At 40.5% G+C, this 12193-nt stretch overlaps 1 non-coding gene across 1 annotated transcript; it reads left to right on the top strand.

Moving 5' to 3' along the window:
• The first annotated feature begins 2300 nt into the window (after positions 1-2300).
• On the top strand, positions 2301-2406 carry LOC131250417 (small nucleolar RNA R71). The gene has a single exon (XR_009173342.1). It is a non-coding gene; the product is annotated as a small nucleolar RNA R71 (small nucleolar RNA).
• The last annotated feature ends 9787 nt before the right edge of the window (positions 2407-12193 follow it).

Here is a 12193-nt window from a genome sequence, read left to right as displayed (position 1 = left end):
AACCAAGAATATTTGGGTTCATGAGAAATATCTCAGCAAATCAAACATATTTAATGCACAAATATGGTACTAAATTATTAATATTTGGGTAACTATTAAATAATAAATAACCAACAATTCTAACATTTTTCATAGGATTAAGAAAACTCAGGACAAGAAGGAAAGAGAAGAATAAATAGGAGGATGTGGAATCTGCCTCATCCTAACCTTAATCTGAGAAATAAGAGGGAAACATTATGTAATCGATGAATGTGACAAGTGTATTGCATGATCCAGCTAGATAACAAGCAATTTGTGACTGAAGCCTGTCAACATTGCATTCTTTAACAGGTTATTAGATGCTTGTGTTGGACACTAATTAATGCTTTTTCTGAAAAATTTGGAAATAAATTTGCGAGTCTTTTTAGAAATAATGTTGAATTTTTGCGACTGTGATTACATGAATGAATGTGTGATTTCATTCAAATTGCCCATGATACTTGCACAAAAAGGGCTTCATATTCCAACAAAATAAAGAAGAAAGTGGATAAAGCACACCAACAGGCTACAACGCAGTAACAAGAATGCAACAAGGAAATGAATCTATTTGTTGAGGAAAAAATTCCATGTAATCCAGAAGGAAAGAAAGGAAGAGAAAGATTTAGAAGTATACAATAGAGAATAAAGAACAAAAATGCTACATCTACAAATCATATTCAGACAGAAGTGGACTACGAAATTAGTTTGCCATAGAAAGTATACAAAGAATCATGTACATTAATCCATACTAGAAGGACCTCACCATGAATAGAGTATAGCCCTAATCTATTCATCAACTGTATAATGTCCAACCATAATGGGGGTCCATGATTCGTGGACAATCTGGATTGTCGCACATGTATGAAATGTGTATTGCAGGTGTGTTGCCAACATTCTATTGTAAGTGTAGATCTGCAAGGTAAATCTCGATAGTGCCATAATAACAAACACAAAACCATCAATTCAAAAGATCTGCTAAGCTAAATGAACGAACTAAAGCTAATACATGCAATAGAAATTAGATTTGATCTATGAAGCACAGAAAGCTACAAATCAGAGAAACAAAGACAATCATAGATCCGGAAAACATTTAAAAAAAGCTAACGGAATGAAATTGATATAGCTAGATCCAACGCTTTTAAGAAGCTTTTGAGCCAGATATATAAGTCTTGACATATCCAGATCTGTATCTATGGCTTAAAAACACAGATGAGGAAATTTGAAGTAAAGAAAAAAAATAAGAACAAATCAAATATCCACCATTGAAAAGAACAAACTCAAAACGGTAACCCAGTCGTTGCAACCCATCTTTGCTCCGAATATCAATCCGAAAACCCCCAAAATTGGAAACCCCTAAATCCAAAAACCTCATTATTTGAAAACCCCTAAATTCAAAAAAACCTCCAAATTCAAAAACCCCCAAATATATCAACCTTCCACTTTCGAATCAACGACCCTAAAGGCAGCATTCTGCCATTACCACTATTGCTACCTCCCAGCTAAGGAATAAACTAAAGTGGTTGCCCCTCCTTTGAGCCGTGAACTAGAATGAGAAAACCCTAGGTAAGGGGTTCATCAAAACCCTAGGGAGAGGGAGATGCGTGGAATGTTTGAGGGAGAGGGAGATGCATGCGTTGTTGGAGGGAGAGGGAGAGGGATAGAGAGCAGTGTCGAGAGAGTGGACGATATTTTTCCTGTTTTATCTTGTGGATTGGGTGCAGTTTGAGGGCGGCCTAATTTTTTGGGCACGAGCTCTACGTTCGCACGGAGGTAGAGATAGAGACGGACGGTCTAGCCAAGGGATCTGTGGGGTCCACTATGATGTGTGTGATTTATCCACTCCATCCATTAATTTTTGAAATATATTTTTACGGCATGATCCCAAAAATGAGGCAGATCAAAGGCCCAAGTGGACCACCACAAATCAATGATAGATACTTAATTTCCATTGTTTCCTACGATGTGGTCCACGTAAGCCTTCAATTTGCCTCGTCGTTTAGGCTCATGTCTAAAATGAGTTGTCAAAACGGATGGATGGATTAGATAAAACACATACATTGTAGTGGCCATATAGAAACTTTTTTTAGAAGTGAACTCGCAAATAATAGTTTCACAACCTCTAGCTTTTGCCGATTGATTATTAGGATTCAGCTATGGTTCGTAGTCGTTGATATTTTCGACAGCTAAAAGCCGTCGAGGAAACTACTATATGACTGTCAGCTTTGCTTAGTTTTTTAGTAGTGTACCATCATAGAAAAAGCTTATCACCCACCAAACTTCATAACCATGATTTGGGCACGCACTTAGAAGATACTTAAACCTCCCCCAGAATTTAAAGAATGTTTCTTCCCATTTCTGTGAAAAGTTTATGATGGCCCTTCTAAGGTTATTGGTCTTATGAATTGGTAAGAACTTTTTAAAGAACTTCCGAGTCATCCAAGCCCATGTCCCAATCGATCTCAATCTCAAGGAGTGAAGCCAAGACTTGGCCTTCTCCTTCAATGAGAAATGGGACAATTTTAATCACGCGGTGTTATCCGACACATTGTTAAAGTGTAAGGTTGCTATAATCTCATTGAATTCTTTAAGATATTGGTATGGACTCTCATTCTTTGAGATATTATCTAGTTATGGAATTTCAAAAGTAGTTGGATTACTCTTGGCTTAAAATCCACATATCCTATATTATGTGGAAATATCATGCAGAAAGTCGTGCTCATCTTAGCTGGTTGTAAATAATCACATAGAGTTCTAGTTGGTTGGACGCTTTGCACTTCGTTTTCATATTGTTGCTCAATGGCACAATGTTGAGGTTAATTTTCATCCATATTCTTAGCCAAGTTCTCATCCAAGCCAGAGGATCTTACATGTTGTCTAATCCAATGATGGATATGCAATCCTTCAACTAATCCTCCTTCACTTAAGAGATGGAGAGTATACAAACCCAATTGGGCATGAACCACTCTTAGCTCTAATTTTAAAACCTACTTCTACTGAAATAAAAACTATAGCAAAATAAGAAGTTTGAAATAACTAGAGCAAGAGAATTGGAAGGATATTACTCGATTGGTGATTCTAGGTTAGATTCTACAAAACAAAATAAACATATCTAAAACTCTCAAAGAAACCTAATCTAGAAATGTAATAAAAACTAATACTAATCCTACACCAATTCTAATACTAAGGTATTTCAGAAAGACAAATCTGAACTCCCTGGTAACAGCGCCAAAACTCGATCAATACAAACCCCAATGCATGGTTAAAATATAGTTTTACTCGGTGAGACCAAGGACGAACCCACAGGAACTTATAATTATGTGATTTTTGAAATACTTTAGAACTACAACTACAACTAACTTATGAAATTTGATTTAAGAAGTAATAATGTAATTGAGTAAAGTAAAAAAGGAAAATAAATAAGGATAAAGTACTAGAGCGCTAAGGATCCACTTATAACCATTCTTAATGTCTAATTCACTTGATTCAATTATATAATTCAACTGAAATCAAAGTCCTAACCTATCCCACCAGATTATAGAGCAGTTAGATCATCATTCACATACCAAAACATATATGAACTTCAATTGACTTGGTACCCACATAAAGCATCAAAGTATTGATCGTAGGGAATTCAAAGCATCTATCGTGCCCTTAGTCTGCGATAGATTAATGGATTTTACAGATTAATTTCCTATAAAATAGATAAGAAATTATTCTTAGTTTTCCTAAGCATCCAATGTGCCCAGAGTTGGACAATGGATGAAAGTGAACTATTAATGTCTATTCATTCAAACTAAATATTAATAATTGTTCAACAATCAAACCAAATACTCGAATCAAAGTAAACTATAACATTAAAAACCACTACAAGCTTCACCTTTTAACCCTAGATAAGACAATTATCTAACTATATACATGATTGAATTAAACTCAAAAGATAAACTTGAAAAACCAAATAAGAACCAAAGGATTGGAGAAGAATGACTCCTTAGAAGCTCCACAACTCCTTGCTCTTTCTTTTCTACCCTAATTCATATTTAAGAATGATAGATTCACCCCTTTAAATAAGACAAATTCACACCAACTTAGAACTGATTTCAATTTTACGTATTATTGTTATGCTTCGATCGCACCGACAGTCACCTTTGGTTGTGGTAGAACTTCTCCAATATAAATCTGAAGTGTTTGTCTCCCTCAGGCTGCACCAAACTCTCCTTCAGTGGCACTGAACATCTCTTTGATCACAACTAAGTGTCGAGCTGAATTTCTTGAAAAAATCACAATTTCTTGCTGGACTGTTCTGTGCACATTTGGTCAGACTGAACCAACCTCAGGTGAGACCGAATAGTCTATTATTTCTATTAGTGAACTTTATGATTTTTTTAGTCTTTTATCTCTCTTTTGCACTTGATTTTCATATATCTTTGGCCCTTGAAATCTTCATTAATCACCTCTACATCTTCAAATTTTTACTTCGTCACTCTTTAAGGATGAAATATTTCCTTTAATCATTCTTTCATCTTAGCTCTCCAAATCACCTTGTATAATAGATCATAAGTAAATAGATCAATTAAATACATCTATGCATATAAAATTAATGCACAATAAGGAGGAAATATATAATATTTGACACTCAACACACTAGTAGAAAGATGCTTCCTTCCAAGGTCACCTTCTCTCCTACGAAGCCAGGTAAAGGGGTCCACATAGGCCGCAGTCTTGATCTCCCTACCCCCCATCTTATCAAAAGTCGCTATGAATAGAGTATCTATTGACCTGCCCGTGTCGACCAACATCCAGTGTACCTTGTGGTTTGCGATGGTCATGGCAACCACAAGTGCATCGTTATGGGGGTGATGGATCCACCTAATGTCCTCTTCTGTTAAGGCGATTGCATAATAATCTACCATGGGTTCTTTCCTAGGGTGGCCAGTGAGGCTTACTTGACCGGCTTCATCAGTGATTCTTTCACTCTGGGCATGAGCTCGACGTGCTCAATTTGAGTCACCACACGCTCCTCGCCCTACTCTCGCTAGGGGGTTAGTCGGTCCTCTTTGCGCCTAGCAATGAATTTGCACAGTTATCACCTTTGAATGAGAGACTCGATCTCCTCTTTGATATCAAAGAAGTCGGCTGTATTATGACCATGATCACGATGAAAGTGACAGTATTTCATTATGTCCCTTTTTTTGTTAGCCCTCATCTAATTCGACCATTTTAGGATTCTCTTTTCCTTGACTTTCATGAGTACATACTCTGGTGTAGTGTTTAATGGGGTGTACCAGTGAAACCAAATTTTTAGAACTCGAGTGGCTCAAAGAGCGGATCCTTAGTCGTCGTCTCTCCTTCTTTTATGGGTCGCGCCAGATCGCTCCTTATTCTCCATTCTCTTCCTGTCTTTTACCGAACTGCTCTCATTCTCGGCATCCTTTCATGCCCCGAACAACTCCTCAATGTCAGTATATTTCTTAAATCAGTGTAACGTCTCAAAAAATTCCGTATAAAGACCCAAGTACCACCTCAGGCAGAAATCACTAAGGACCGAATTCTTTAAAAATTAGGCAAAAAAATTAATTAAGTACTAAACTGAATTAATCAGTAGATTAGCATGAACCACTTTTTATACGATCTGTAAGACCCAAAACTAGTAGAATCGCTAACTCTACATTACCTAAAAACCTAGGATCAATCTCTAAACTCAGTTGCTCTCGGGAGCATCTTGAAACTCCATATCGGACCTGAACCACGCGTCGAAAGTCCGATTACCGTGAAACTATACTGTTATGACTGCCTTACTGGGCTTGACAGTCATCTTGGAAATCAAGTCCCAACAGTATCCAGAAATGTACAACTTGAGCCTGGAGCGAAGTGTGTGAGAAATGCGAATATCTTTAGAAACTGAACTCAAACCTAAGTGGATTGGGTCGTTCGCTTGCCGACCAAATTTAAGGTTTCAGACCATCAGATTCTGACCCAACTAGACCCTCGGATCAGGGAAAATTTCCAACACATGTTAGTGTACTTGTGGTCCTGATTGAGTAACGATGACCGTTGAACTAAAATAGGTCCACCGCGATCGATCCGTAAATTCGATTGGCCCAAAAAATTAACCTGACATAGATGCATTGTTAGGGAACTTTCTCTGGACCGTATGCAGAAAAGGGCCTCCAGATGAGCTCCATTGGCCCGAAATTGCCACCCTTTGGCTATAACCTAAGTATACCATGGTCCTATGGCCATTAACATCAGTTTTAGGCCTATATAAGGGCCTTAACCCACCCCTCTCTCATTCCATACGAATTTTCAAACCCCATGAGAGAGAAGTGAGAAAAGAGAAGGAGAAAGTGAGGAGAAGTGAGAGAGAGTTGTGGTTTGTCACCGGGATTCGATCTCGCCACTCCACGTGCTGAATCATCTTACCTACATCACTATACCGGCGATTTTGATTCTGTTCTTGGGTAAGAAATCCTAACCCTAATCTATTTTAGGTATTCAAATAGAGTAAATGGTGAAATAACTAACATATTTCATGCTATAGGTTGACATTATGCCGTAGACGAAGACTTAGTGTTCGAACTAAGTTCGATATGAGTTTACTGGCGAAAGGTGTGGACTATAAACATTTAAGTTATGGTTTTCAAGACTTTCAATGTCAGTTAATGATTTATGACTGACTTGATTGCTATCACATGTGCTTAGATGCGATGGTTTCTATGTATCACACATACACACACACGCACACACACACACACACACACACACATATATATATATATATATATATAAACTATGCTGAATATAATCCATTCTATGTGTTTGTTGAAATGTTTGAATGAATACGAAATTATGATTTGTTCTTGATATGTTTACTTATTAATAATACATGATTGTTGTACATGTGGCAACTCCTATGCGGAAGGATTTGCTATAATATGTGTTTTAAGTAATATATTACATGTATGCGATATGTATAGTCTAAATGTTTGATAAAATGCCTGAATGAGAAAACGCTTGTTGAAATGTACTTAATGAGGGCGTTGAGATAGGATTCTCAATTCGCTTATCTATAGATACAATTTCCTTTATGTAACCTATCTTACCACTGTGATTTATGAAAACATGTGTACTATTTATTTGTTGAAATGCTTAAATGACATTTATATTTAGATTGGTTATCACATGTTGTCTTTGACGATTACATGTGAATGCTATTGTATGGAGTGTGATTGGAGCCATGATGTAGTCCATGCAATCGGCAATGGTTTACGATCGGTGGTCGAACTGTTTTAACCACGACAGATACATTCGATGAATCTGAGTCGTACGGTGATTATCGACAGTTGTTAGGCCACGCGAAGTGCTTATGCAGTCCATGTCGATTAATTCAACGTGCGCTTGTACCAGTTGAGCTTGTCAAGTAACCCAATTGACCTAATATATGTTCACCATGAATGGATGCAACTGCTTGAATCTAAGGTACTAACTTACTAGTGAAAAGCCCATTTTACCTTGGTACCCCGATCCGCCAAGACTTATGAGTCAGGCATGGTGGTATGGGACATCGTGGTCGAGCTGTCAGCTTACGCAGGGGTTATGAGCCTCCCCGTAGTGACCAGTGAGTAACCCAAAATTGTGAGCCGAATACGGTGGTATGGGATACTGTATTCGAGCTGTCGGCCTACGATCAGGTGACAAGCCTCTCATAGTGACCTCGAGTATACACTAGGAATATGCTACGATGACGAGCCTTTCAGTAGTGACCTCGAGTATAAACTAGGCCTATGCTGAGGTGACGAGCCTCTCCATAGTGACTTGGAACTTGTTTATCGTATGTGACGTACTAGGATTGACGACCCTAGATGGATCATCATTTTGGTAAATGATATAAAGGGAGGTACCTTAGCTTCCCAAATCTGTTACATGAATAAACCTAATTAAATATTGGATAACATGATCATGCACCCCATTGCATGTGCTTTGGCAAGGAAGCACACGTTTAGGGAGTTTGTCATGCGCGACCGTGAGATGATGTTGATGAGGGAGTGCAGGTGAGGGCATACATCATTACAACATATCACTCCTGCATTAACAAGAGTACTTAGGACATGATTGTTGTACTGCTTTATCATTACTGCTTAACTGAATTGATAAGATGTTAACCTTTACCTTATAACTCCACTGAGTTGATCACTTACTCCCACTCTGGAATGGTGTTTTAAAACTCCAACCAGACTCTGGTTTAGTTGTAGATGGTGGTGATGCTTATGAAGCAGAGCTTGACTTTTATGATGACGAGGAGGAGTTCTCCTACATGCAACTCTCTGGCGGGTCTATGTAGACCTAGAGTTGCATCGACAGGATTACAGGGTTGTAAACTAGTTGGACACTACATTGTATCATTTTGTGAATTTTAGAGCTATACTTGTAATTATTTAACCTGGTGACATGCTCATGCTCTGGGGACTTACAAGCACTTATATGTTATATATACTTATCACAGTCTTCCACTTGCATAAGTTAATTATCCCTGGAGTATGATATGATGATTTAGTATAATCTCATTCATGTTTAATGTGCTAATACAGACAACATTTAATCATCATTATCTATGTTGCATAAGTGATGCGTTGGAACTCAGGAGTTGGGCTCTTGTTCGACCCCCAATTTTTAGGGCGTTACAAGTTGATATCAAAGCATGATTAAGATTAAACTAGACCTGGGTTATGGACACATGATGCACACTGACGTACTTTGACTTAGGAGGGAGTGATGAAATATAGAAATGATCCTAGAATCCCAAGTTTCGTCCGACGGTGATCATATGACCGCTGAAGCGAAACCGACCCTAGAAACGGGACCTGTATGCATCTATGATCATGCGAGGTGATCCCAGCTCTTTTCTAGACTGTCAATCGATGGGTTTTGATGATAATTTAACATATTCCATGCTCAAATAACCCAAAAAACTTGAATGTGTGCTAGATGCGACCTGAAATGATCCAAACGGACTCGGGGGCCCAAACGACTCAAATCGGGGTGAACTAAGGTGGACCCCATGCATTTTCAGCACCCCGAGAGGGGGATAACATTACCCCTGGGGTGAGCCCTTACCCCCCAATCTAGTGACCGGTGATGCCATCGCCGATACGGCGAGGCCTCGCCACTCGGATTGTCCGGGCTTGTCGGGCGGCGCCGGGCCGATCGGGCCAACGCATATACATTGTAATGGGGCCCACAAAAACATATGGGGACCCTTATATCACACCTATTTGCTTCCTTTCCCTCTCTTACACACTTCTAAGCTTTCCAATCTCTCAAAAATTCTATTTTTCTCTCCAAAATCTCCTCTCTATTCTTAAATCTTCTTCTTCCTCATCACTATAGACCCACCTCCCATAATTCTTTTCAAACCCATCTCTTATCTCCCTTATTTCCTTCTATTTGAGCACACAAACCCTCCTTTGTGTCTCAAAAATCTTAAAGTCCAATAACCCATCCTATCCCTCCATTTTATTTCACTTTAATGGCTCTTTTCGAGCTCATGGTGGCGATTTTCTCCCTTTCCACACTTTTTTCTCTCATGGGAAAGAAGAGGGCTTCCATGGATGAAGCCGTGCCTAGCCGCCCTACCCATTCAAAGAGGCAGAAGGGTACCGAGGCTAGCATAAGTGTCGATCGAGAGATAAGGACAAAGCGGGACATCGATCCCCAACTCCCCCTCGAAAGGGCTCTACTGGCGGATATGACACATGGAAGATTTCAGGGCCATAAGGTCCTCTTTGAAGCACACGTGGATGAGAAGCTGATTGAGCTTTATCTAGTAATGGATCGCCTGTTGGATGCTGGATGGGGTCCCATATTTGAGGGCAACTCACATGCGAATGAGAGCACTATTCGCGCTTCTATGCCCATATATGAGAGCCATTGTTGAAGCCACTACATTTCTCTATCCCCGTGGGAAGGCGGGAAGCCATTGTTGATGTGGGCTTGATAGCCCGAATCATGGGGATGCCGCTTGGTGAGGTTCATACTAGCGAGAAGAACCTCAGGAGTGAGCGTGAAAAGGATCGTCGTACGCGATTTCTTTGTGGCCGACTGGTCTACTGGAATCCTGGCAATTGCCTCCTAACGTCCAAGATGACCCTTGAATTTCGCCTGCTCCACCACATCTTCACCCACAATGTGTATCCCAGATGGAGCAATCGCAGTGAGTGCACGCGTCTAATGGTAGATTTCTTATATCGAGCTGGGTAAGGAGACAAGTTGTGCCTGCCTATGTATGTACTACTCCAGATAGTGCAGACCGCATGCTCTCCTAGGACAACCATTTCACTCTCATTCGGCCGACTCAATGCAAGCCTGCTCATGAATTTGGCTACAAACTTTGCTCAAAGAGGCTTACGCCGATCCATTTCATCAACGACACTACTCTCAACAACATGAATATTGGGCCACGATAATGTTAGGCTTGACTCGATGAGAGTGAGGATGAGATGGAAAGTGAAAAGGAAGAGAGCAATGAAGAAGGTGGAGATGAGATAGAGGAAGAAAGCTAGGATGAGGAAGGGCAGGAAGAGGAAGAAGAGGAGGCCTAAGACACTAATGAGGGTTCTCCTCCTGCTACACAGGAGTGTGACAGTGATCGGGCTGCTATAGAAGTCCACTTGGCTCAGATCGAGGAGGGTCAAGTCTCCCTGAGACAGGAGATCAAAGAGACCCGAGCCAAGCTTGAAGAGAATCAGGCCTTCGTGAAGTGAAAGTTTAGCAAGGTGTCTCACATCTTGAAGGCTATCCTATGCTGTATGCTGGATAAAGGTGCACCTCCACCATCACCAGATTCTAACGACTAGTCTTATGTTGTAGTCATCCTTGAGTTTTCTTTACTTTCCTGTTTCCTGTGTTATAGCCTTGATAGGCTTAGTAGTAGGGTAGGTTGATGGTGTGTTTGTTGTTTAAGGCTTTGATTAGATTAGCTCACATGCGTTTCCTGTCATGATTCATGTAAGGCTATATCTCATATATTGTGACAAATTTTATTAAATGGAATGCATGTAGCTCCTTTTGCTATGAAGTGTGTAGATTGCTTGAGGAATTGAGTGTTGTTATGCAAAAATCTTATACGAGTTGCACCCTATGCCGTATATAGGAAATGCCACCTAAAGCCACACAGAGTACGACACGTCTTACACTTAGCGACTCGATTGACGAGGCACCTCCCCTCAGCAATAGCCATACGAAACCCAGTTTGGGCGCGAATTGTGAGACTATGTCGGATTCTCAGCCGACCACTGGCCCCACTAATGGGCCAACACTTGTTGCACCACCGGTTCCTAAGCAGAACCGTGCATCCTCATCGACGCCCCACATGCATTAGGCTCCTCTTCCTGATAGGCTAGAGTAGATGATGCTCATTATACATTAGCAACAGAAGATTTGGACCACTATTGCTGGGGCCATTGCCCAGAACATGAGTGTGGTTCCGCCTACATTACCTGTGCACCTTATTTGGAACATTAGTGCTAGTGGCTTATTCAAAAGATTTCAGCGCTTCCGACATACCACATTTGTAGATACTCATAGACCCGAGGAGGCCGACTATTGGGTTGACCACATCGCTAAGATGCTGAAGCCGCTACACTGCACTGAGGCAGAGCAAGTTGAGCTAGTCACATACATGTTTGAAAAGGAGGCCAGTCTCTAGTGGGACAACATCGTTTAGACCATGGCTACTGGGTATGTATGGACATGAAAAGCTTTTGAGACATGGTTTCATGAGAAGTACTTCCCTCTCACCTACTGCAATGAGAAGGAGAGAGAGTTCCTTCACCTTCGATAGGGAGGGATGATCATTGCAGAGTATGAGAACAAGTTTACGGACCTTGCCAGATAGGGAGGGATGATACTAGCAAACGAGCCGATGCGAATGCGGTGATTTTCTGAAGGTTTGTGACTTAAGATCCGCTCGAAGAAGTATTGCGCTAGCATTAATAACTATGCTGACCTAGTGAGCATGTCCCTGTGAGCTGAGCAGGACAAAGACAGATTATCCCGTACATGTGTGCCTATGGTTCGTAGGCCTCGACCAGATTTGTCAGGTAGGCCGTTTCTCAGCAAGAGACTGCATGTAGATTCTCCTCCTCGACTTGCAGCTCCACCGACTCACTTGAGGCGAGCA

This window comes from Magnolia sinica, chromosome 6 (genome assembly GCF_029962835.1).
Source record: "Magnolia sinica isolate HGM2019 chromosome 6, MsV1, whole genome shotgun sequence".
Classification (NCBI taxonomy): Eukaryota; Viridiplantae; Streptophyta; class Magnoliopsida; order Magnoliales; family Magnoliaceae; genus Magnolia; species Magnolia sinica.
This window is presented reverse-complemented; position numbering and strand designations above follow the sequence as displayed.